Genomic DNA, 25,062 nt, shown 5'->3' with positions numbered 1-25,062 from the left:
ACTCTCAACGCATGGTAATTTTTATAACAGGGTCACCACCATCCAAGTTACATTTGCAGACTGATCTGGAAAGTGAGAAAGCTGAAGCAGTTTTCCATTGACTTGAAGATTTCTTTTCTTTTTCTTTGAGAGGGAGAGAGGGAGAAAAACAGATATATAGAGAGTGTCTCCATCTGCTAGTTCACTTCAAAATGTCCACAATAACCAGGGCTGGGCCAGGGCTGAAGCTGGGAGCTGGAACTAAATCCAGGCCTCCCACATGAGTAGGAACCTAATTACCAGAGCCATCACTGCTGCCTCCCAGGGTCTGCATTAGCAGGAAGCTGGCGTGAGCAGCTGGAGCCAGGTGTTGAGCCCAAGTACTCTGATACGGCCTGTGGGAATCTTAACCACTGGGCCAAACACCTTTCCTAAACTCCACATCATTAGGTGACACAAAAGGTATTACTGTAACCCACTGGAAGGCTAGCTTACTCTCTCCACTTCAAGTTGGCTCCAGATACAAGGTCTTTTCAGGATATACGAGGATACTTAAGTCTGAAAAAAGTAGAAATAAAAGATAAATTATGCTGTTGCAAAAATTATTGAAATCCATGCAGAGTTTTCTTTTTCTCATAATATGCATTTTTCATGAACTTTTTGAAGACTCTTTATGCATGGATTTCAAAATTCTTTTCTACCAAAAAAACTTATCCTTTATTTCCATTTCAAATAATTTTTTGAAGTACCTGCATATTATGACATTTCTCCCATTCATTCATTCACTCTCTCACACATTCAACAAATGTTTATTGAACACTGACTTCATATCAGACAATTATATAGGTGTCCAACACACAGCATTGTTAAGGTAGATTTCCTGACCCCATGGAGTTAGAGATCAGCAGAGAGGGAAAATTCTAAGCATGTAAATAGACACACCCTTGTGCTCATTTATAAAAGTTGAGGTGGTGATGAGTGGTGTGGAGAAAAATGGGTACAAATGACAGAGAATAAGGGGAAAAAGGATAAAAAAGTATGGCAAATTTCAGGAGACTGGTCAGAGGCAGTTTCTCTGATAATACCTGAGTGTTATCTTCTCTAAGGACCTCCAAGGAAATGGTTCTACAGTAAAACAAAAGCACATCTGATTCCCAGGAGCCCCTGGTACACAGGACTCAGAATAAATCATGTTACATATCCCTTCTCACATGAAAAAGTGAATTACTGTGGTAATCGTGAAATGGAACATTACATGCGTAAATTAAATTGTTCACTCACAAACAAGGCCTTGTTCTGTGCTTTGTCTCAATGTGAAACATGAATAAAAACAACAAATGGTCCCACATAAGAAAGAATTAATCAAAATCAAGGTTCATTTCTTCATTTTTACAATTACTGTGCTTCATTTCCAACTGTGGTTGGGCTGGGTGTTTGGGGCAGGGGTCAAGCTGCCGCTTAGGGGGGCTCCATCTTGTATCAGAGTGCTTGAGTTGAGTTCCGGCTCCATTTCTGTAGGTATATCCTGAAGGATAGTTTGCAGCCACTCAAGAACTTGGGTCCTGCCATGCACAGGAGACCCTTAGTTCTGAGTTCCTGGCTTCAGCCCGGCCCAGACCTGGCTGTTGTGGACATTTGAGGTATGATCCAACAGATGGAAGATCTCTCTATGTCTCTCTGCTTTTAAAATAAATAAAACTAAAAATAAAGAAGCCAAGAACACAGTATTTTTTTATTTTATTTTATTTATTTATTTTTTTGACAGGCAGAGTGGACAGTGAGAGAGAGACACAGAGAGAAAGGTCTTCCTTTGCCGTTGGTTCACCCTCCAATGGCCGCCACTGCCGGCGCACCGCGCTGATCCGATGGCAGGAGCCAGGTGCTTATCCTGGTCTCCCATGGGGTGCAGGGCCCAAGTAATTGGGCCATCCTCCACTGCACTCCCTGGCCACAGCAGAGAGCTGGCCTGAAAGAGGGGCAACTGGGACAGAATCCGGCGCCCCGACCGGGACTAGAACCCGGTGTGCTGGTGCCGCAAGGTGGAGGATTAGCCTAGTGAGCCGCAGCGCCAGCTGAACACAGTATTAACTGAGGCTGAAGACACAAGCTGTTCATGTAGCAAGGATCCAGAATCATCAGGCACTTGTTGTTGAGTGGACAACAACAAATCTGTGTCAGTTCGCAAAGACAGAGTTTGTCTGAATTGATCACTTTACGTTGTCTACGTACAGGCTTCCTGCTTGCACACAGTGGACGCTGCTCTCCTGCTTTGCCCAGGAAGGCCACCAATGAGGGGTGCTGTGTGGCTCTGTCTCCTCATATCCACACAGAGTACCATCTCTTCTTCCAAAAACACTTCACACTTTCCTCGTGAATCCTACAGGTCCCATTCTATGGTAATCAAATGTGTTTTTCCACTGGTCCTGGCAATTGCATTAGATCCTTTTACTTCCAGAGCTGTGTCCTGGGACCGTTTAGTTTCGTTCTCTATGAACTTTTTGAAGTAGTCTTGACTTTGCCCTGGGTCTCAAAATGATGAAATAATATTGGATAAGTAAAGAGGAAGATGAGAGACGAAGTGGAGACTACGTCAGGAAGATAGAAAAGGCAGAGTGCATTAAGAACTCAAGCACTGGTTTGGAGGATGTTCAAAGCACCATTAGCACAGCAGGAGAGGCCCAAGGGGTGGCCTTGTGTGACAGGTTAAATAATGTGACTTATGGATAGATGAAAGTCACCAAGTACTTGAAACAAGAAAGCAACCAAATTAAAGTGGTATTTTAGGAAGATGAATGTAGTCGACATGAAGGAAAAGGAAGACGCCAAAAAAGAAACAAATGTAGACAAAGCACAATATGCTAAAGACCTGAATTAGGGAAATTCACCTTCAAGTAGAATAGAAATCTGAGTGGGCATGTGGTGCACTGGTTGAGTCACCACTTGGAATGCTAGCATCATATATCAGAGTGGAGGGTTCAAGTACCATTTATTCTGCTTCTGATCCAGCTTCCTGCCAATGTACAACCTGGGAGGCAAAAATGGAGGGGCCGGCACTGTGGCATAGCAGATATAGCTGCCGCCTGCTGTGCCGGCATCCCATATGGGCACTGATTTGAGTCCTGGCTGCTCCACTTCTGATCCAGTTCTCTGTTATGGCTTGGGAAAGCAGTGGAAATGGCCCAAGTCCATGGGCCCCTGCACCCATGTTGGAGATCCAGAAGAAGCTCCTGGGTCCTGGCTTCGGATAGGTGCAGCTCCGGCTGTTGCGGCCAACTGGGGAGTGAACCAGTGGATGGAAGACCTCTCTCTCTGCCTCTCCTTTTCTCTGTGTAACTCTGATTTTCGAATAAACAAATAAATCTTAAAGAAATAAAATGAAATTGAAATGCATGACATTTGGACAAGGGATCAAGCATTACAAAATTAAAACTCAGAGTTTGAATTTATTTTTAATTTGGGGAATATGAAGACAAGAGTATTTTTAATTTAGGTATTATGAAGAAGACAAGGATCTGAGGAAACCTGTTAAGTAGGCAAGTTCTCTTTTCTCTGCAACTCCTTGAAATGGTTTTCTTTAGGGGCCGGCGCTGTGGCGCAGAGGGTTAAAGCTCTGCCCTGAAGCGCTGGCATCCCATACGGGTGCCAGTTCTAGTCCCAGCTGCTCTACTTCCAATCTGGCTCCCTGCTGTGGCCTGGGAAAGCAGTAGAAGATGGCCCAAGTCCTTGGGCCCCTGTACCCATCTGGGAGACCCGGAAGAAGCTCCTGGCTCTTGGCTTTGGAACAGCCCAGCTCCAGCCGTTGCAGCCATCTGGGGAGTGAACCAGCGGATGGAAGACCTCTCTCTGTCTCTACCTCTCTCTGTAACTCTTTCAAATACATAAAATAAATCTTTAAAAAAAAAAGTGAAGTAGCTAGGACTCAACCAGTCACATAAAACGTGATGGAGACACCCACCCCAAGCCAAAAAAAAAAAAAAAAAGAAGAAGAAGAAAAGAAAAGAAAAGAAATGGTTTTCTTTATTGCATATTGTGATCTCAAATTTCCCAAATAAACAGTACAGAGGAGAAATCGGAGGGCCAAAGAACTCGTCTTTGAAAGCTAGAACTCAGGATGGGGAGTAAGGTGCAGCTTGGGATGCCCGCCTCCCACAGGGAGTGCCAATTAGAGTTAGAGCTTCACCTTTCTGATATAGGTTCTTCAAATATAAGAAAAGAAATAAAGAAATAAGAAATAAGAAAGAAAGAAAGAAAGAAAGAAAGAAAGAAAGAAAGAAAGAAAGAAACAAGGAATCACTTGCACAATATGATAAGAAAATTCTGTCTGGTGGTTTGCCCTTTTGTGACAGATTGGCCTTGAGTCAGATGGTATGATGTGAAACCCTTAGATCTTTCTAGGAACTTAAGTTATTCTTATATGAGTAGTTCCAATTCTTTTCTTGAAAACATAAGTAGCTTCTATTATAAACACTTTTACGAAAAAATGTGTCTTAATCCTCTGAATTGGCTGTATTTCAGGGCCAGCCTTACTCAATTTGTGATTTTTCTTCTGTGCTACTTAATCTAGCTTTCTCCTTTAAGTAAAGCCCACTATAGGAAACCTCTCAGCTCTGTGTAAGATCAAAATACCCCATTCTTAATTATGGGTCACCTTATGGGAGAAATGTAAGTGTTGAGGGTGTAAAACAGCCAGCATATTTATTGTCTTTATTACACATAATTTGATGATTTCTAAGGCACATTCTATATTACAAATTTGGTGTTGCAATTGTCCGTTCTTCATGCCATTCCAATAAAACAAAATGCTATAGCTAAAATATCATGAATCAAGCGTCAAAATTCTTGTGCTATACACATTTTTTCCCAGTAGACAGTAGGATTTATGAGTGTTCTCGGGAGTTTAATAAACAGGCCCTGCTTCCTCGGAAGTGTGGGCAGGATTCCGGCTCTCCAGGGCAGGGAAAGGAGAAGATAGACTGAAAGCAAGGCCTGAGATTCCCAGAAAAGGGGGTGCATCCATTCTTAAAGCCCAGGGTGTGGTGACTTTTCCCAGGTTCAAGATTCAGCTTTATTTTCTTAAACTGGAGGTTTTAATCTCTACTAAAACAAAGCAAAAAGAATATCCTTTCATTTCTTGTTAAAAAGGAGAGAGTCTGGGCTGGGCGGGGTGGGGAGGCACAGGACACCGTTCCGTGCTGTATCTACAAGGGGGCAGGAAAGGAAGACTTTCTACCGTTTGAAATCAGCACTGATCATTGCCTGATTCAGTCACTACCAGGACGATTTTCACACTTCTAAAAAAAAACCACATCTTTCTAAACATCATGAATAATGGATTGAGATTTCTGAAATCCCCTTCCTTTCCCTCCACAATTTAAATCAATCTCTTTCAAAGTCAGCATACTACATCTTGATTGAAGCCTGAAAATTTTATAAATAGTAAAGGTTGAAAATTTTCTGTGTAGGTAAGTAGATTAAAAAAAAATACTCCTTGTGCCATACACAGGCAAGGCATACTCGTCACCAACACTGACTGTAAAAACAGTGCACTGTTATCCACAGGAACACGTGTCGCCATTGTGTTTACCTCCAAGCTGGATCCTCTCTGCATACTTTTTGGCCTCTCCTAAACTAGGTGTATCATGCCATTTTTGTTAAGTCAAATTTTACACAGGGAAGCTATCTGTAGCTTCAATTCTTAATGCACTCTCCCTCTGATGCTAGGCATTATTTAAATGTACACTCTGGGTACTACTCCATAGGATTCAAGTTTACCCCCTGTAAATGACTGAGTAGCAAGCTGCAAGCTGAGAGAGTGTCCCTTTTGCTTCAATTGCCTCCGAGTTTCATTTGAAAATCCTTATGGCCGGCGCTGCGGCTCACTAAGCTAATCCTCCGCCTAGCGGCGCCGGCACACCGGGTTCTAGTCCCGGTTGGGGCGCCGGATTCTGTCCTGGTTGCCCCTCTTCCAGGCCAGCTCTCTGCTGTGGCCAGGGAGTGCAGTGGAGGATGGCCCAGGTGCTTGGGCCCTGCACCCCATGGGAGACCAGGATAAGTACCTGGCTCCTGCCTTCGGATCAGTGCGGTGCGCCTGCCACGGCGGCCATTGGAGGGTGAACCAACGGCAAAGGAAGACCTTTCTCTCTGTCTCTCTCTCTCACTGTCCACTCTGCCTGTCAAAAAAAAAAAAAATCCTTATAATAATCTGTATCAAGAATCAAGTCAAAAATAAAAATTTTGAAAAGAAAAGGGGAAGCAAGCATTTAGTATAGTGCTTGAGACACCTATATCCTCTATCAGAATGCCTGGGTTTGGGTCCTGGTTCTGGTTCCTGACTCAGCTTCCTGTCCACGCAGACCCTGGAAGCCAACTAAAATGGCTCAAGTAGTTGGGTTCCTGTCACCCATGTGAGAGATCTGGATGATTTTTCTGGCTCCTGCCATTGCTGGCAGCTGGGGAGTGAATGAATGATAGAAGTGTGTTCATTTGTTCAAATATATATGTATATATGATATAGAAAATACATACATATTTATTTAACTTATAATGTATTAAATAGTTAATACATTATTAAATATATATGTATGCATTTAAAAGAGTTAACATCATGTGCCAGAAATGCCATGTGTTTACAGTAGGCATAATGCTGTACGAACAGGAAGGTGGTAGCTAGATGGTGGCAATGAGAAGGCGCTCTTCATGGACAAAGTGGGGATATCTTAACAGTGTTATTTGCATATTTGATCATTTCCAAAGTGCTCTCAGAAACATTGCATCATCTGATCCTTGGAACAGCCCTGTGAGGCTGTTCAATTCAGTTTGGAGTTCCAGCTAACTTCCATCTAGTATTCATTGAACAACCAATCTGTTCCAGGTACTGGTGTACAGGGGTGAGAACAAGGTCAAGGTCTCTACTTCCATGGGGCTCCGGGTTAGGAAGAAAGAGATAATAAACACAAAACACAAATGAGTCATCATGAAAACTCAAGGCAGTGAGAGCTGCTTTGAAGAAAAACCATGAGGGCAATGCAGTAGAGATGGGCCGAAGTGTGAAAGCTACCCTGAGTTGTAACATCTGAGCTGAGAAGTGAGCAGCAGGCCACTGGGTGATCTTAGGGAGGGACATATCGAGTGGAAAGCAGGGTAAAGTTAGCAGCTTTAAAGCAGGAGCATGCTTGTTACAGTCAACAAACAGAAAGAAGGGCACCACGGCTGCAGCTGAGACAGGGAGTGGTAAGAGATGAGTTGGAGGGGAGCAAGAACTCCTTAGTTGAGTAAAAAGAACCTCAATGGTCAACACAGAGGAAAGGAGGGTTCATTTTTTGCTGAGTGCTTGAAAGGGGGGTTCATATTTGCTGAGTGTTTCCTATAGACCAGGCCTGAGCCAAGCCCATAGCAATAAATGGTGACACTGGGCTTCAAACCAGAATCTCTGATTCCGAATCCTATACATCTACAGTACATGCTGCTGCCGTGCAGTTTTGGTTCACCTAGGTGGAATGTGGAAATAGAAGGCACTCTGATACTCCAAATCCTACTAAGGATCCTGTGTACCTGCTGGCCTAACTCCAGCGTGACTTTTCCATGAAAAGCATATTCTTTGCATGAATTTTAAAAGGCAGAAGTTCCCTAACTGTAAGGGAGAATTGCCTTTGCTTCCCATCCTTAGTGCCCCCCAGACTGGAGAATCAGCACACTAGTTCTATGCTCGAGTAAATTCAAGTACTGCAGAGAGATTATAATTATCAGAGGATGCTTAAAAGGTGACTGAGAAAGAAAAGAGAAAATGCCTCCAGCAAACAAATCCAAATGGAACTTGACCCATGTCGCAAGGAGACTGAAATACAAGTTCTTCCCACTACCTTCTTTTAAACAAGTTTGAATCATCACTCTCTCTTTCTCTCACTGCTTTTACATGAACTCAAATTGCTTTAGAAACCTGTCATATTGAATTAGCAAAAGAAGATAGTAATTCAGAGGGGTGCCAATGTGGCATTATTGAAAATTGCTGCTTGGAAGGCTTCCTGTGGTATTATTCGGGGACTCTAAGTCACTTTCATCACCATGTGTCATGACAAGCAAATGATGGGATTTCTGTGTTTTGGGATTAAACTTCTTTAAAAGTCAGTCGTGAAGACAAGATGGCCCACACTGTGAACGGCAAGGACACAGAGAACACCTGCATTATCTACAAGAGGAGGAAACAAGAGACACCCTTGGGTGGCTGCCACTCTGTGGGCACGTGCCATGACCTCAACTGGAAACACAGACTCTGGGCTAGCTCAGCAGTCCCATCAGGTTTCAGGATCTCGATATTAGGATGAACTCAAAGGCTTGGGAACTAGGAATCAGTAGCAGAGACATGGAAAATAAAATATCCTCCCTCCTAATTTTAATGTCTGGTTATTTCTGCAAAAAAAAAAATTGCTCATGGCCATTCTTGATAGTGTTTTTCTGATAATTTTCTTTTCTTTTCAAACTTAGCAATATTTGACATCACCACATTCATCTAATAACTTATTTGGCTGTTTTCTATCCCTTGCATTGCAGCAAGCAGACTCCACAAGAAGTAGGATCTTAATTTAGTGGCCATGAGAACCCAGAGACAGTGTAGGGAACATGAGAGTTACTCAATAAATGTTTATGAGGCCGATGCTGTGGAGCAGTGGGTTAACGCACTGGCCTGAAGTGCCAGCATCCCATATGGATGCCAGTTCCAGACCTGGCTGCTCCACTTTCGATCAAGCTCTCTGCTACGGCCTGGGAAAGCAGTAGAAGATGGCCCAAGTCTTGGGCCCTTGAACCCACGTGGGAGACCTGGAAGAAGCTCCTGGATCCTGGCTTCGGATCGGCGCAGCTCCAGCCATTGTGACCAGTTGGGGAGTGAACCATCGGATGGAAGACCTTTATCTCTCTCTCTCTCTCTCTCTCTCTCTCTACCTCTCCTCTCTCTGTGTAACTCTGACTTTCAAATAAATAAATAAATATTTAAATAAATACATAAATATATGCAAGAAATATTGAAGACACAGAAATCATATATACCATGGCAGGTGCAGTAATCTTGTTAGGTAAACTGTTACTATGAAGTCTGTGAAGGTCAGAACCAAGAAGTGACTTTGAACCATCCCCAGTTCTGCTGCCCAAGGGCTGACTGTATATCTGGGGTCCTCAATGGACAGACTTTCCTGTGGAATAGAGTTCTAAAGCCATTGAAGGTCTCTGGACAAAGTAGATGCCCCTTAGTAGGCTCAATTAAAAATTTTTTTTTAAAGATTTATTTATTTTATTTGAAAGTCAGAGCTACACAGAGAGAGAAGGAGAGGCAGAGAGAGAGAGAAGTCTTCCATCCACTGTTTCACTCCCCAATTGGCCACCATGGCCAGAGCTGTGCCAATCTGAAGCCAGGAGCCAGGAGCTTCCTCCAGGTCTCCCACACAGGTGCTGGGGCCCAAGGACTTGGGCCATCTTCCACTGCCATATCAGGGAGCTAGATTGGAAGTGGGGCAGCCAGAACTCGAACCAGTGCCCATATGGGATGCCAGCACTGCAGGCAGTAGCTTTACCCGCTACGCCACAGCACTGGCCCCCCACTAGGCTCAATTAAAATATTTAATCTCCTCCACACCTACTCATTGATCTATGCAACAAAAATTTTAGATTTATCTCTGAGACTTCTCTAACTCAAAAATCTAATATCTTTGGCAACTTTTAATTTTAACAAAATGTAAGTCTAAATCTACAGAAAGTTTGCAAGAATTGCAAAATGAACACTCTGGATTGATTAACTATAAATGTTCTATCACAGTTGCTTTCCCTCTCCATTTATTTAAGGTGACTTAAAGCTCATGGAAATGGAATTAAAAGATAGGTTTATTTTGGTGTAAAATGCTTTGAAATCCATGCATGACTTTTTTCATCATATATGTATGTCTGTGTGCATACGTGTGGATGTATGTGTTCATATAGGTATGTTATCTGTGTATGTATATGTATATATGGTGGGCACTATATATATATGTATATATATACTATATATATGTATATATATACACTCATATATAAGAGTACACATATATAAACATGCATATACTCATATATGCATATAAATATATTTTCTGAACTATTTGGGTGTTAGTTGTAGACACTAAATATTCAGTAAGAATCTCCCAAGACAAGGAATATTATCCTATACTGCAACTATCACACTTAGGAAATCTAAAATTGATAACTGTGCTATTTTCTAATAAGCAGTTGGTTTTCAAATTTCTTTAAGTATTCCAAAATATCCTTTATTACTTTCTTTTTTAATCCAAAATCCATTAAGGATCACATATTGTATTTGTTAGTCATATCTCATTATTCTTACTTAAATTCAGATAGTTCCCCATCCATAGCTCCATAGCTTTCCTCTCTCTCTTTCTTTCTTTCTTTCTTTCTTTCTTTCTTTCTTTCTTTCTTTCTTTCTTTCTTTCTTTCTTATTTATTTATTTATTGGTTTCTTATGATACTGACATTTTTGTATAGTCCAGGGCCAATTGTTTTGCATAATTTCCCTTCATTTTATTTTACTTGATTGCTCCCCCTAATTATTTCCAGATTAAAGTCTAACATCCTAAATACCAAATATAACCACTATAATGCAGATGTTAACCAACTCATGCTCCCAAAAGGAATTTTTAGACTGAATCACCAAAGTAATGCAGAATAAAATCACTTCTGACTTGAGTCAGGAGTCTCCTCTTCTGAATTTGTTAAAAAAAAAAAAAAAAAAAAAAGCTTTACCAAAATGATAAACCCCAAGTGTTAATCACTCATCTACTAGCTTCAAGACTTGCTACATCCAAAGTTCTACCTCTGCACTTACATAGTCTTTCTTCTTTAAGTCAGTTTACTTACTAAAAGTATGTCATATCCCAAGAAATACTCTGTACAAATAGATTTCCTATGCTATTTTTATAATGTCTATCCAAGTTTACATACATAATGAAAGAAAAATACACATTTGGATTTATCTCCAATACCACACTGATGTACTTCGGAAACAGTGAGGAGAGTGAGATAAAATTTCTTTGTGTGGGTGCATATGTATGCATATGTGCACGTCTGTGAGTGTGTGTCTGTGTAGACTTAGCTGTCAAGAAAGGGCTTCTCTAGAACGAGGGAAACGAGAAGGTACCAAGGGTGCCAGGCCAAACTGGGGACAACATCCAAACAAATGACAAGACCTGCTGCTATATATAGTCCCCTGACATCAGATTGATGGCTTCCTCATGCATTTCCAAATCATTCAACTGACGAGACTGAAAAGGGGCTCAGAAAAATGCCACTCAAGCATCTCTGACAGTGATGGAATTCTTGTGCACTCCAGAAAACCACTGTGGCTTGTACAAAAACAAGTATGAGGGAAGGAGCGTCTGGCCTAGAAGCTAAGATGCTATTTGGAACACCAGCATCCATGTTGTCGGAGTGCCTGTGTTCCAGCTTCTAATTCTAGCTGCTTATTGTCCTGGCAAGCAGCAAGTCCAGTGGTGACTCAAGTAGCTGGGTCCCTGCCACCCACATGGGAGACCTGGATTGAGCTACAGGATCCTGGCTTCTACCTGGCCCATACCCAACTGCTTTGGGCATTTGGAGAGTAAACCAGAAGATGGGAGTTCTGGCTCTCTAATTCATATTTCTCTCTCTCTCTCTCTCTCTCTCTCTCTCTTTATCTCTATCTCTTTCTCTCCTTCCCTCCCTCTTCACTCCTCACCCCTAATGTGTTTATGTTGTGTGCCTGTCTGTCTCTGTCTGTGTCAAATAAATAAATAAATAAATAGTTTTTAAGTCTGTATTGCATCACAGGATTCCTGACATTGTACACCCTCTGTATTTCCCAGGCAAGGACACTGCAGCCCAGAGACCATTGGTGATATGTCCAAGATCACACAGCTGCTGGGTGAAAAGCCAGGAGGTGCCTCCATTATTCCAGAAATCCAGTCCAGCCTGTTGCACAACTCATGCCAAGGCTTGGGCTGATGAGCTCACTTATACATAAAACCATTTATATAGAAACCCCATACACATAGAGAGACACACATATAATATATACATGCACAAGTGTATGCTATATATGTGCATATCTGTATATGGGTATTTGTACACATAGCAACAAAGTATGTACAGTCATGCCATACACATATACATGCACATTTATGGTATATGTACACATACATGCATGCATACAGGTTATGTGTAAGAGCACATAACCATCCTGGTTATGAATTTCTCCCAAGCACTCGGATAATCACAATGTGCCCAGCCCCCAGGAGAGGGGACTGCTGCAGGCCTCACAGCTTGTCTTCCTTGCTGCTTACCAAGCATCCACCTTTCCTGGCTCCATACATTATGGGCCAGCCCACACTCCACTACTCCTAGTAACTGCTTGTTAATGTGTAATCACACTATAAAAAGTCCGTCACTGTTCTGGAACTGGACTTGCTCTCTCAGAGCTTGTGCAGCAGGAGGCCTGGCTGGCTCAGGAATAACTGAGGGATGCCCCCACGCCTGAACAGGCAGCTGGAAGGCAGCCAGTTCTCCACTGACCAGCACATTCTTAGGGACTTGACTCTTCTCCATCCTCGTATCACATTGGTTACCAACTTTTGTGGTTTCTGTCTCCACAGCTTCTCTCCCATCCATTCTCTTGTCCATCCCTGGGACCTGCTTAGGTGCAGGCCCCCCAGCTGTCACCTTTCTGGTACTCCTGCTGCACTTCCTGCTGGGCCACTTCCACATGACACCAGAGACTCCCAAAGTCTGGTCCAACAACTCAAGAAAGTGCCTAGGACCCTTTCACAGATTCCTAAAGGAGAGACTATGTGCACAACTCTTGATTTGCCTTTTCTATTCATACTCACGCACAAATGTTCAGTGACATTTTCCAAAGCCTTCCTAATGTGAGATATCACGACAGAGTGAAAGCAGAAGCAGATACAAGAATCCAGCAGTCTTCTATTAAGCCAGACATAACAGAGATGCGCAGAAATGTACGACAATGCCATTCTTCTCATCAAGTTATTTTTGTCTTGGAGAATACAATTTATTTTTCATAAGAATTTGTTTTTGTTATTCTAGAATAGCTTTATTATTTTAATAAGTTAGTATATATTTGATCAGTTTATTAGAATTTTTATTTGTTACCTTATTTGAAAGGCAGAGAAAGACAGACAGATAGACAGAGCTCCTATCCTCTGGTTCACTCCTCAAATGCCCTATCAGCTAGGGGCTGGACCAGGCTGAACCCAGGCATCAAGAAGTCAATCCAGGTCCCCAACATGGGTAGCAGGGACCCCGTTTCTTGATCCATAACCTGCTGCCTCCTGGGGAGCACATTAGGATAAAGCTGGAATTTGGAGTGAAGCTAGAACTCAAAGCTAGGCACTTTAACCCCTATGCCAAACATGTACCTCTATCAGTTTTAATTTCTAATATGGCTAATATTGATAAATATGACCCACATGAACAAAACTTCTCTGGATTCCTCTCTACTGATTGAGCACCCAAAAGGTTTCTGAAGCCAAAAAGCTTTCCAAGTTTGATGAATATGGAATGAAAGCTAATTTCATCAAGATACTCCTCCATTTAATCCACTGATGTCGAGAGGTCAAGTCCAGCCTGTTTATCAGGGCACCCATCCCCATCCACTGTTGAGCTGCCTCTTTCTGGGCTAACCCCCTGCCTTCCTTCCTGACGCCTCACTTGATTTGCCCTAGGCTGCTCCTAGCCATGCCATCACGGGTTTCCTAAGTCCACTGCAGTGGTACTGCACTGTGTTCACTCAGCAGTGAGACCTCGTTTCCCTTCCCTTGGGGCTCTGATGGTGAGAAGGCTGTCCTGCTGCAGGACGCAACGCTGCTCACCTGCTGGCCTGTCTCAGTGGTGCGGGCAGAGGGGCTCACAGGCCTCCAGCTCTCCAAGGTCTTCACGCTCAGGTTCTGAGTCTGCATGTGCAGCTCCTCTCCAGACCACCTGAGTGGTTGGTGCACACAGCGTCCTTTACTCCCACGTCAGTCCTGAAGTCTTCCCCTCAGCCCTGCTGGCTAATAGCTTCAGGCCCTCCAGCGACAGCAGAGACAAAACCTTCCCTGGACACCTTCAGGTAACCTGTAGTACTCACTCAGCGATTTCTCTGCCCCCTCACCTGTGCCCTGCCAGACCTTTGCATCTTCACATCTTCCAAGACTGTGAAACTCTGATTTGGCAACAAATCCATTATTCCATGTCACTCACCGTTGTTTTGCTCCCCTGTTCACACCTTAATTCATAGAAGTCGCCTGTGTTTTTCCCCGGCTCCCTTCATCTGGCGGAACACCACTTTTATCTTTCCTGAATCAACTCAGGGTCCCTGATGCCGTTCTTAGTCATCTCACTAACTCACAGCCCAACTGGCTATGCCTTTCGTCTTCTTCATGTTCTCGCCGCACCCAGCGTGGCCACGTGCACTCTGCCCGCCGTGCTTTATGAACTCAGTTTTCCACAGGCCTGTCTCTCCCTTCTATGTCTGCAAGCTCTCTGAGATCAGAGACAGGATCTTACTACCTGTATCTTTGTTTTCTCAGCCCCATATTTGTTAAAAGATCTGAAGAGAGAGGAGAATAAGTATAACTCTACAGATTTCTCAATGCCAGGCATGGAAAAGAAGATGAATGAGAAAGTGTGGGGGTCGGAGACTCCCGGAGCCAGCGTCCGGCCTGGACATCTTCGGGGACCTGAGAAAGGTGAACAAGCGCCAGCTCTATTACCAGGTTTTAAACTTGGCCATGATCGTGTCTTCCGCACTCATAACCTGGAAAGGCTTGATCGTCCTCACCGGCAGCGAGAGCCCCATCGTGGTGGTGGTGCTGAGTGGCAGCACGGAGCCAGCCTTTCACAGGGGAGACCTCCTGTTCCTCACAAAAGACCTGATCAGAGCCGGGGAAATCGCTGTTTTTAAAGTGGAAGGACGAGACATTCCAATAGTTCACAGAGTAATCAAAGTTCACGAAAAAGATAATGGAGACATCAAATTTCTGACTAAAGGAGATAATAATGAAGTTGACGACAGAGGATTGCACAAAGAAAGCCAGAACTGACTCGAGAAGAAGGATGTGGTGGGAAGAGCAAGAGGGTTTTTGCCGTATGTTGGCTTGGTCACCATAATAATGAATGACTATCCAAAGTTCAAGTGCGCCCTTCTGGCTGTGATGGGTGCATGTGTGTTACTAAAACGTGAATCCTAAAATGAGACATGGTTCCTGGGACCAGACTGAGATGAAGTGTGTTGAAAAAGAGAAAAACTAATATATTTGAAATGTCCCTGTATAAAAGGAAACAGTGTGGAGACGTTTTTGTCTTGTCCAAATAAATGATTCATCAGTAAAAAAAAAAAAAAAAAAAAAAAAGTGTGGGGAAGTGTGGGGTGAAAGAATTCCATATTTCTAAACTGGACGTTTGCATACAGCAGTGGTTTACTGGATTTAAAACTGCATTTGCAATTATTAGATATAAAATTACTTAAGGAGTTTGTTAAAAATGAAGATGCCTAGTACAATACTTTCAGGTATTTTGATTTAGTGGGGGGTGAGGTAGGCCTAGAACCTCTTCAATTTAAAGAATGCCAGATATTCTCATGAAAAAGGTCCTCAAAACACACCTTGAGAGCCACTGGCAAAAAGAATATAGTTGCAGGATGGGTCCTTATGGTAACAGTTCTTAAATCAGGTTCTTCCAAATCCCTTCCTGGAGATGGTGAGGGACAAGGGAGATGCTATGAAATGCAGATTCCTGGGCCCTAACCCTTCAGAATCAGAAGGTTCTGTGGTTTAACTGCTTAGTCATCAATACCTGGGACAGGGGCAGTAATCCCATGTCTTCAGCCACCACACCCTGCCCCCCAACCTCCTGTCTTTGAAGCAGAGCCTATGCGGTGGCCTTGGATGTTCAGAGCACTCCTAAGCAAAGGCCCTTGGCAAGAGGAGTGGTGGGGCCACATAAAAGGTTTCTAAAAAGAAAATGGGTAGCTTTTGGAAAGACACTGGATTAAAAAGGCTAAAGCAAGTGATTCATGCAAAGTACATGTCCACATCAGGCCTATGGACCCCTCTCCATTATTTCCCCATATAAACTGTCCAATACGTTAGTCATTAGCCTCAATGTAGCTACTAAGCACTTCAACTATGCCCAGTGCACTAAGAAACTAAATAATTCATTTTATTTTATTATGATTAATTTAAATGTAAAATTAATCATCTAGTGTTAGAAAACATGAGTATGTTTGAACAACTTAGATATATGAACTTGTTTTTCAACTGTAAATTTTAAGAAATATGAACACAGATAAAATAATTCTGATGAAAATTCAGTGTCCAAAGATCAACCTACTGTAAGTACAAAATATACACAAGACCTCAATGACTTGGTATGAGTAAAATTCAATCTCGTTTCTTATGTTCAATGAAAATTTTGAATATATTGAGATAAGTATATTATTAAAATGAATTGTATGTTTTTACATCTTTAATGTGGCTGGTAGGAAATTTTAAAATGGCAGAAGTGGCTAGCATTGTCTTTCTATTTAACAGAGAAGTTCTATTCAAGACTTTATTCATAGAGGAGCCAGCACTATGGCACAGCTGGTTAAGTTACTGTCTGCAGTGCTGGCATCCTGCATAGGCACCAGTTTGAGTCACAACTATTCCACTTTCAGTGGGAGACCTGGAGGAAGCTCTAGCTGTTGTGGTTATTTGGAGTGTGAACCAGTAGACGTAAGATCTCCCTCTCTGTCACTATTTTCTCTCTCTGTAACCCTGCTTTTCAAATAAATAAATAAATCTTTTAAAAAATATTTCATAAATTGTGAATAATGAATGTGGTGACTAAGTATTTTGAAACTATCTTGGAACATCCTTTATAGAAAGGAATGAGCATCCCTTTATAAGGTAGTCACCCCAGGGCACTATCAATTGATTCCAAGGCTGATACGATTCTGGAAATTCAGTCCTACCTGGATCTCATATTGCTATGGAGGAGACCTCAGGGCTGATGAGCCCCTTCTGAGACAAAGCCTAAGAACTTTCAAGTACCTATCTGGTGCTCCCATATCTTGCCCTCCTCTACATTCAGCAGCCTAACTTCAAATGACTTGGACTTATTTAAAAACACCTGATCCACCCCCTCCAAACAGTTTAAGAATAAGCATTAATGAGAATATTCAAAACTTTATCCCATTGGTTCTCAAAGAAGACCTAATGCTTCTGGAAATGAAGACAACAGTATCTCTCTCTAAAGGGGCCATTTTTAAGACCAACTCCCATCTTTAGGTTGAATTCTGGCATGTTCATCAATGTGACTAACAATCAGAAAATAGCATTCTTTTATAATCCTATATATAGGTCTGTCATCAATCTGAGAATGATTTTTATTGTTGTTTTCCATGTCACTGGTGTTGATTCACACCTTTAAACTTGGTTTTTAACATGTAGTCCATAGCTACCCTTCAATAAGGCCATGCTAGAATACAGAGATTCTTAACTCTGCAGGATTCCTTCTGATTTTTTCCCTACTGATCTTCAACTCCCATTTAGTATTTCATTCTATTTTAAAGGCAGGCAACAAACTTTATTACCATTCTCAGTCAGTGCCCGGACATCACCAATAATAAAAATCACAACTTTTTAAATGGAAATTGATAATTCAGTTGTTCCTGAAATATCACTTTGTGTATATCTTGTCTTTAACATTAGGAGAGTCTGATCTTAGACCTCATCACACACAGAAGTAAGTACTCTTCCTCTGTGAGTCATTCAGCCAGGACAAGTGAAAGATGCATCTTTCATCCTAGTGGCCGAATGCCTCTGACACTTTGCCATCATCCCTATCCACGTGTGTGTGATCTTAATCACTGCATGGAATCATTCATTTAAATTAGTCCTTATATTTTTGCAAAACTAGACAGTCCAAGTGAGAACTTTTAATTCTGGTAAATTGATATTACCTTTGGAAATATGACAGTCAGGTGGGCTAGACAGGGCAAATTCAATCAGAACTCATGGTTAAGCAAACCACTGAAGTGTATAACTCAAAGCAATTTATTATTGATGACCCCTTGGACAATGTTACTGGGCATGCATAATGTCGTGAGTTCTGTGAGAACCAGTTCTGTTGTTATGCCACTGTAAGCCTATGTATTTTATCAATTACATTTGAAAATACTATTCTGAGAATGGTGCACAGAATTCATCAGACTACCAAAAGGATCCATAGAGGAGGACTACCACTTAAACCCCTGTTGTTGGCAACCCTTGACACATCCACAACCTGGGTGTCCATGTGTTATTACACAAACACCCGCTGTATGTCAGGTCCACAAATGGTACTGATCCCCGGTCATAGTAGTGCTCATATTTCCTACTCCACTCACATCTGAGTAGAAAGAAGATTTCACCTTTGCTTGCAGCACAAAGAAAGGGTAGAGAAAGAAACACAGCTTTTTAAAAGAGGCAATTGGTAAAGTTGAGCATCTATTATATTTATTATTGTTTTTGGCCCTTGCTTATTTTCTTTACTTTTTATTTGAAAGGCAGAGTTGTTGAGAGAGAGAGAGTGGGAAAGAGAGGTCTTCCATTCGTTGGTTCACTCCCCAAATGTTCTCAATGGCCAGAACTACACTGATTAAAAACCAGGAGCTTCTTATGTGTCTCCCACATGGGTCACAGGGGCCCAAGCACTTGGGCCATCTTCTACCATCTTCCCAAGTGCATTAGCAGGGAGCTGGACAGGAAGTGGAGAAGCTGAGACTAGAACCTGCAGCCATATGGGATGCTGGTTTTGCAGTCATCGGCTTTATCTGCTACACCACAACACCAGCCCTGGCTCTTGCCTATTTCCTGCTGAACTATGGCCTTTTTGCTAATTATTTGTTGAACTATGTTTACTGAAGCATTAAACTTTTGACTATAATGCAAATTAAAAATAAATTATCTCAGACCAGTGTTGTAGCTTAGTGAGAAAAGCCAACATCTACAGCACTGGCATCCCATATGGACATTCATTCAAGTCCCAGCTGTTCTACTTCTGATCCAGCTCCCTCCTAAATCACCTAGGAAAAGCAGTGGAAGACAGGCCAAGTGCTTGAGCTCCTGCACCCACATGGGAGACCCGGAAGAAGTTCCTGGTTCCTGGCTTTGGTCTGATCCAGCCACAGTTGTTGTAGCCATTTGGGGAGTGAACCAGCGGATGGAAAACCTCTCTGTCTCTCTCTCTCTGTAACTCTGCTTTTCAAATAAATAAAATAAATCTTAAAAAAGCAAACATAAATAATCTCAAAAAATAATAAAATATTAAGTTAAAAAACATTAAATAAAGAGACAACAGCACCATTTCACCACAGAAAGCCCTAGAAATTGATGGCGACTTTGGAATGTCAGAGGTTGAAAAGCAAACACCAGCTTCCTAGAAACTCAAAACATTATTGCTAACTTTTCTAGAAAAATGAGCTTTTTTTCTAGAAAAATTGACTCTTCCCCCTTAATATGAGAGGTGAATTAGTCTTACCTGTTAATAGTGAAGCTTCCCTCAATCAGTCGAGTATGATGTGCATATCTATTTAGAAACAGCACAGCAATCTCCGTGAAAAAGAAAGCTATGTGGGGCTGACACAGTAAGTCCAGGCAGGGCAGAAGAGCTCTGTGCATAGTGGAGGCCCATGTTTCTCAGCACTGTGGTCCCAACATCCAGAAACACCCCTGGCATGAAAACAACGCTGTCTCTTTTAGAACTTTTGTTCTTTTTTTTTTTTTTTAACACCCAAAAGGAGATTCAGCCCACAACTTAATATTGTCAATACATGCTCTTCATTGCACAACTGGCATGCCAACTGTTACCTAAGCACTTCAGACTCCTCAAATCCCACACCCACACGTTCTAAACTCATCTGCATTCAGATATGAATAACGATGAAGAGCATCTTGAGGGAGTAGCTTCTCCATTCTCAAATGCCACAGAGCAAACTCCTGGTAGTGCCTGAGAGATTTCTTAGAACAAGAAGAATCCCAGATTCACCCCTGTGTCAGAAGAATCCCATCCTTCTATGGCAACCTGTATATGGGGATTGCAAGTTAAAAGGGATCTCAGAAGTCCCTTGCACTGTTAAGGTTCTAGGGTTCTTTCATAAAGGAAAGACTTTCTTTTTTATTTTTATAAATTCAAGTTAATTAGATTTTTGCAGGTCAGCGGTCCAATGCAGCATCTCTTTATTGAGAACAGTTCTAAGAGACCTTGACGAAATTGCAAATGCTTAGAAACTGTCACCAGCAGACATGCCAGGTAAATAGGAAAGCACTGTGACTATTTATTTTACTGCCATTATGTCTCTGTCGGGTGAGCTAGTAAAAACAGTAAAGGCTGTTAACATCGGGAAGTATATGTATATTTGTGTGGATATAACCATATACACAAGTATGTGTGTATATCCCTAAAATAATTCATTTTCCTTCATCTCAAACCACAATTTCTTGATTGCAGGAAATCCTCTATATTTGAATGAGTTGCTTTCCAGATGTTTGCTTATAAACTGGATAATTTCACTCCACTAATATATGTCCATTCATTTACTCAATAGATAGTTACTGAATGCCTACTATGTGCAAGTCTTAAAAAAAAAAAAAGCATATCTCCTCTCTCCCTTCCTCTGCACAAGATACTTTACACAGTAGCTAGGTGCCCAAAGCTAACCTATAGTAAATTCTAGTTTCAGTCAGATTAGGCTGCCATACCAAGGTGTCATAGGCTGCACCTATTTCTCATATCTGGAAAAGATACCATGACAGCAGGGTAGATCTCTAGTGCAGGCTCCCTCCTTGAGTTGCTGGTGGCTGTCTTCCCACTGTGTCCTCACACAGATCTGCCTTGGTGTGTGTGGGTGCAGAGAGGGAGGGAGGAAGCTTTCTGTTGTCTTTTCTTATAGGGGCAAAGATCCTGTCATGATGACCCCACCATCGAGACCTTGTCTAAACCTAATTACCTCCCAAAGACCCCGTATCCAAACACCATCACCATTCAGAGTATAGACATGACACCTCTTGACACTAAATGTGCTATCTCACTTACATTGTTAACTCAATAGAATGATAAGTTTCAAATGCATCTCACAAGGGCCTTGGCCCCTGCTGTTATGAGGACAGGGCCCCAGGCAGCAGCAGTGGGAGGGGACAGAGTGGCACCAGAGGACACAGGAGCTCAGGGCTTAGCAGTTGAATCAGACTGTGGCTCAGGTCAGCTCCTGAAGCAGAGGTGGTAAGACCTCTGCAGAGGAGCTGAAATCCATGCTGGATGTGCTTTTGCAAGTCAAGTGTCCTTACTTTAGGGCCCTCCTACATCTTTGAAGCTTCTTATGATGGAATCCAATCAGGCCGTACAAGCACAACCAAGAAAGATAACACAAATCAGACAACATCAAGATTCAAATTGTTTTAAGAAGGCTGAAGTTTTTGCAAAGCTGCAATTACAGAGCTCTTTTAACCAGGCCTGATGAAGCAGGCTGGGGCATGGACCTCTCCCTGCACCGAAAGCCACGATTCACGGAGCCTGGCCCTGCAACTAAAAATAATTTGACCCTTTGAGGGTTTGATCATTTCCTTAAAAACCTGACCAAAGTCAGTCTGGAATGGAATGGGATCAAAAGATGGGAAATTACTCACATGCAAGTGCAGACTTTGGCCTGAGCCTGACAAACATCTAGTGCAGCTGTTTGCTTTCAGGAATCCTTCCCACTGCACACCCCATCTCAAGGAAACACCACACACCATGTAGAGGTGAAGTGTACCCTTTCCCTGTCATCCCGAATCCATGCTGAATCTATCAGTATCTATTAGCTGGGTCTCTGACATACTGACTTCCAAAATGGAATGTCGAGCTGTTTTTAACAGAATGAAGGGAAAAAAATACACCTACATTTTCTTCCCCCATCTACTGTTAAAATTAGCAAGTCAGGTGAGGATATTCCTGTAATTCCGGGTGACTTAAAAACCATGCTTGGGCTGTACTGAGTGTATGGCTCTTTCACAGCTGCTAGAGCTTAGGGATCATTCTCTCACTTCTCTGGTCCTTTGCAAGGACTTTCATTTCCATCATTCAAAAAGCTCCCAACAGAAAGGTATGTGAACAAGAGACACACTAGCTTTTTGGGCAGAAAATAGGCTGAGAGAACTTCAGGGAATCTCACTTGTGGTCCCTCAATGAATGCCAGAATCTTATTCAAACTCAGGAATTTCAACTGCAGGTCTTAGCATTTTAAAGAAGCTTGAGAACCTAGGGCTGCACTTTTCTGTGGGAGCCTGCAGATGTGTTTGGTTTTGCCTTTCATTTTATTTATTTTTTTAAATTTAATTAACTATCATTACACATAAGGAGCTTTCATATAAAAATCTGGATTGCTGACTTTTTTAGAAAAAATTTGAAACTCAGACCTGTACTGGTGTAGGCAACAGAAAAGTAGAACTTAAAAGAGATTGCAACCGACTTCCTAGAGAATTTTTCCACAAATCAAAGCTGACCCTCTTGCTCTATTTTCTCATGCTTAGATACACAAAACACTAGCTGGCCATTCATTCTGTAACTTTCTGTGCCTGTGTTCACATAGCTTCTCCACTCCTAGGATGCCCTTGTCTGTTTTGTCAGTTTGGTGGGGATAGGTGATCATCTTTCAGGAGTTGGATCAAATGTCCTGACTCCATGAAGTCAGTTCTTATATCTCTGGAATAACTCTGCAGGTTCTGTTCAGGACTCTTAACCATTTTCTTGTGCTTGTTTCATTGTGCATATGCAATCCTGGGTGCTCAGTAAACACTTAGTAATGCTTTACATAATACTAATAACAATGACTGAAGTAGAAGTTATTATGTGTGTAATGGTTTGTGTGTGTCCCCCACAAGTTTATGTGTTAGAACTTCCATTCTTCAAGGCAGCATACTGGGAGGTGGAGGCTAATGAGAGCTACTTGGATCAATGGATTGATGCTTTCTTCTTCTTTTTCTTCTTTTTCTTTTTTTTTTTTTTTTTTTTTTTTTTTTTTGACAGGCAGAGTGGACAGTGAGAGAGACAGAGAGAAAGGTCTTCGTTTGCCGTTGGTTCACCCTCCAATGGCCGCCGTGGCAGGCGCACCGCACTGATCCGAAGGCAGGAGCCAGGTACTTATCCTGGTCTCCCATGGGGTGCAGGGCCCAAGTACTTGGGCCATCCTCCACTGCACTCCTGGGTCACAGCAGAGAGCTGGCCTGGAAGAGGGGCAACCAGGACAGAATCTGGTGCCCCGACCAGGACTTGAACCCGGTGTGCCGGTGCCACAAGGCAGAGGATTAGCCTAGTGAGCTGCGGCGCCGGCAGGATTGATGCCTTCTTCAGGAATGGGTTAGCTATCACAGGAATTCTGAGCTCTTTTCTTTTTGCATGTGTGAGCTTGTCCTTCTGCTTTCCACCTTGAGTTGAAGCAACACCAGGCCTCCACAAAAAGCTGAGAAGTCAATGCAATGCTCATGAATTTTTAGCCTGAAGAATCATGAGTCAAATATACATTTTCTTTATAAGGTACCCAGCTCTGGGATTCTGTTATAGCAACAGAAAATGAGTTAAGACAGAAAATTGGTACTGAGTAGAGTGTGGCTATAATGATACCTGCAAATGTGAAAGCGGCATTGGAGCTGGAAAATGGGTAAAGGCTGTGGGAATTTGGAGAAGCAGGCTAGGGGAAGTCAGAATGCTACAAACAGAGCAGTAAGAGTGATCATAGTGAGGGCTCAGAAAACAAGAAGATGAAGGAAAGTTAGGAACTTCCTGGAGGTTACTTTAGAAGCTATGATCAGAATGCTGATAAGGACTGAGAAAGTCCTTCAGACAAGGTTTCAGATGGAAATGAGGCACATCTTATTGGGAATTGGAGTAAAGGCTACCCTTGTCATACAGGTGCAAAGAAATTGGCTGCATTGTGTCCATGCCCTAGGGCTTTGTGGAAAGTGGAACTTAAGAGTGATGAACTAAGATTTGTGGTGGAAGAAATATCTGGACAGCAAAACATTCATTCTACTGCATGGCTACCTCTAACTGCCTACACTGAAATGAGAGAGTAAGGAGATGACCTAAAGGCAGCATTTATAATTAAAAGGGAAGCAGAGCATAGAAATCTAGAACATTCTCATCCTAGTCATGTAAATGGTGGTAAAACGGGCAAAAGTGCAGCCAGGCAACTAGAAACTAAAGAGATCAATACAAATAAAAGTGAATCAGGTGCTATTCATCCAGACAATGGGAGAATGGTCCCAAAGGTGCTTCAGAGACCTGTGAGGGTCCCCAATCCATCACAGGCCCAGTGGTAAAGATTTCATGGGACTTACCTGGCGTTTTTCCATGAGGCTGCTGCCTTCCACAAATTCACTGCCTCCTGGATACTGCTCCCCACAATCTAACACAGTGCATCCTAGCCCTAGCTGTGACTTAAGTAACCCCAGATGTGGCTGAGGCTGCTGCTCTGCAGGGCACAAGAAGACATCTTGGTGATTGCTACATGATTCTAATCCTGCAGGGCATAAAGAATTTTCTCACAGTCACTCACTCAGTTATTAAATGGCAGAAAAATTAGAACTTCTTCTGGCTATGGATGGATGGATAGATGGATAGATGCATAGGATGAACAGTTAGAGAGGATGAAGGCAAGGACAGAAGAAGAGAAAGTCGAGGAGGGAGGAGTGAATAAATGAACTCTCGGGAATAAGAAATGTCAAATGGAAAGAGAGAGACGGAAGGTATTTTCTGCTGCAGGTACTGCAAGCCTTTTCATGGGGCCGGAGCATTGGTTTGTGCTAATATTTCTCGTAACCACCTATCTGGGGAAAGAGCCCTGCTATGAAGTGTCTACAGTGTAAATATTCCTATTATGACTGATTTGAAGCTACCAACAACATATCACTGAACACACAACTGGAGGGAGGGAATGGGCAACTGTCAACATGAGCCAGCTCCAACACTCCCAGCCATAGGAAAAGTGCTTATACAAAGGCAAGGAACAACCAGGAA

General features: G+C 42.4%; 1 protein-coding gene and 1 pseudogene across 4 annotated transcripts in view; one reads left to right on the top strand and one right to left on the bottom strand.

The window, feature by feature from the left end:
• LRRC3B (leucine rich repeat containing 3B) overlaps positions 1-25,062 on the bottom strand; it is a 107,355-nt gene that overhangs the window by 72,702 nt on the left and 9,591 nt on the right. The gene's annotated exons all lie outside the window — the stretch shown is intronic.
• On the top strand, positions 14,705-15,401 carry LOC100352939 (signal peptidase complex catalytic subunit SEC11C pseudogene; annotated as a pseudogene).

Source organism: Oryctolagus cuniculus, chromosome 4 (genome assembly GCF_964237555.1).
Source record: "Oryctolagus cuniculus chromosome 4, mOryCun1.1, whole genome shotgun sequence".
Taxonomy (NCBI): domain Eukaryota; kingdom Metazoa; phylum Chordata; class Mammalia; order Lagomorpha; family Leporidae; genus Oryctolagus; species Oryctolagus cuniculus.
Note: the sequence above shows the minus strand (reverse complement) of the source record. Positions and strands in the feature narration are given on the sequence as shown.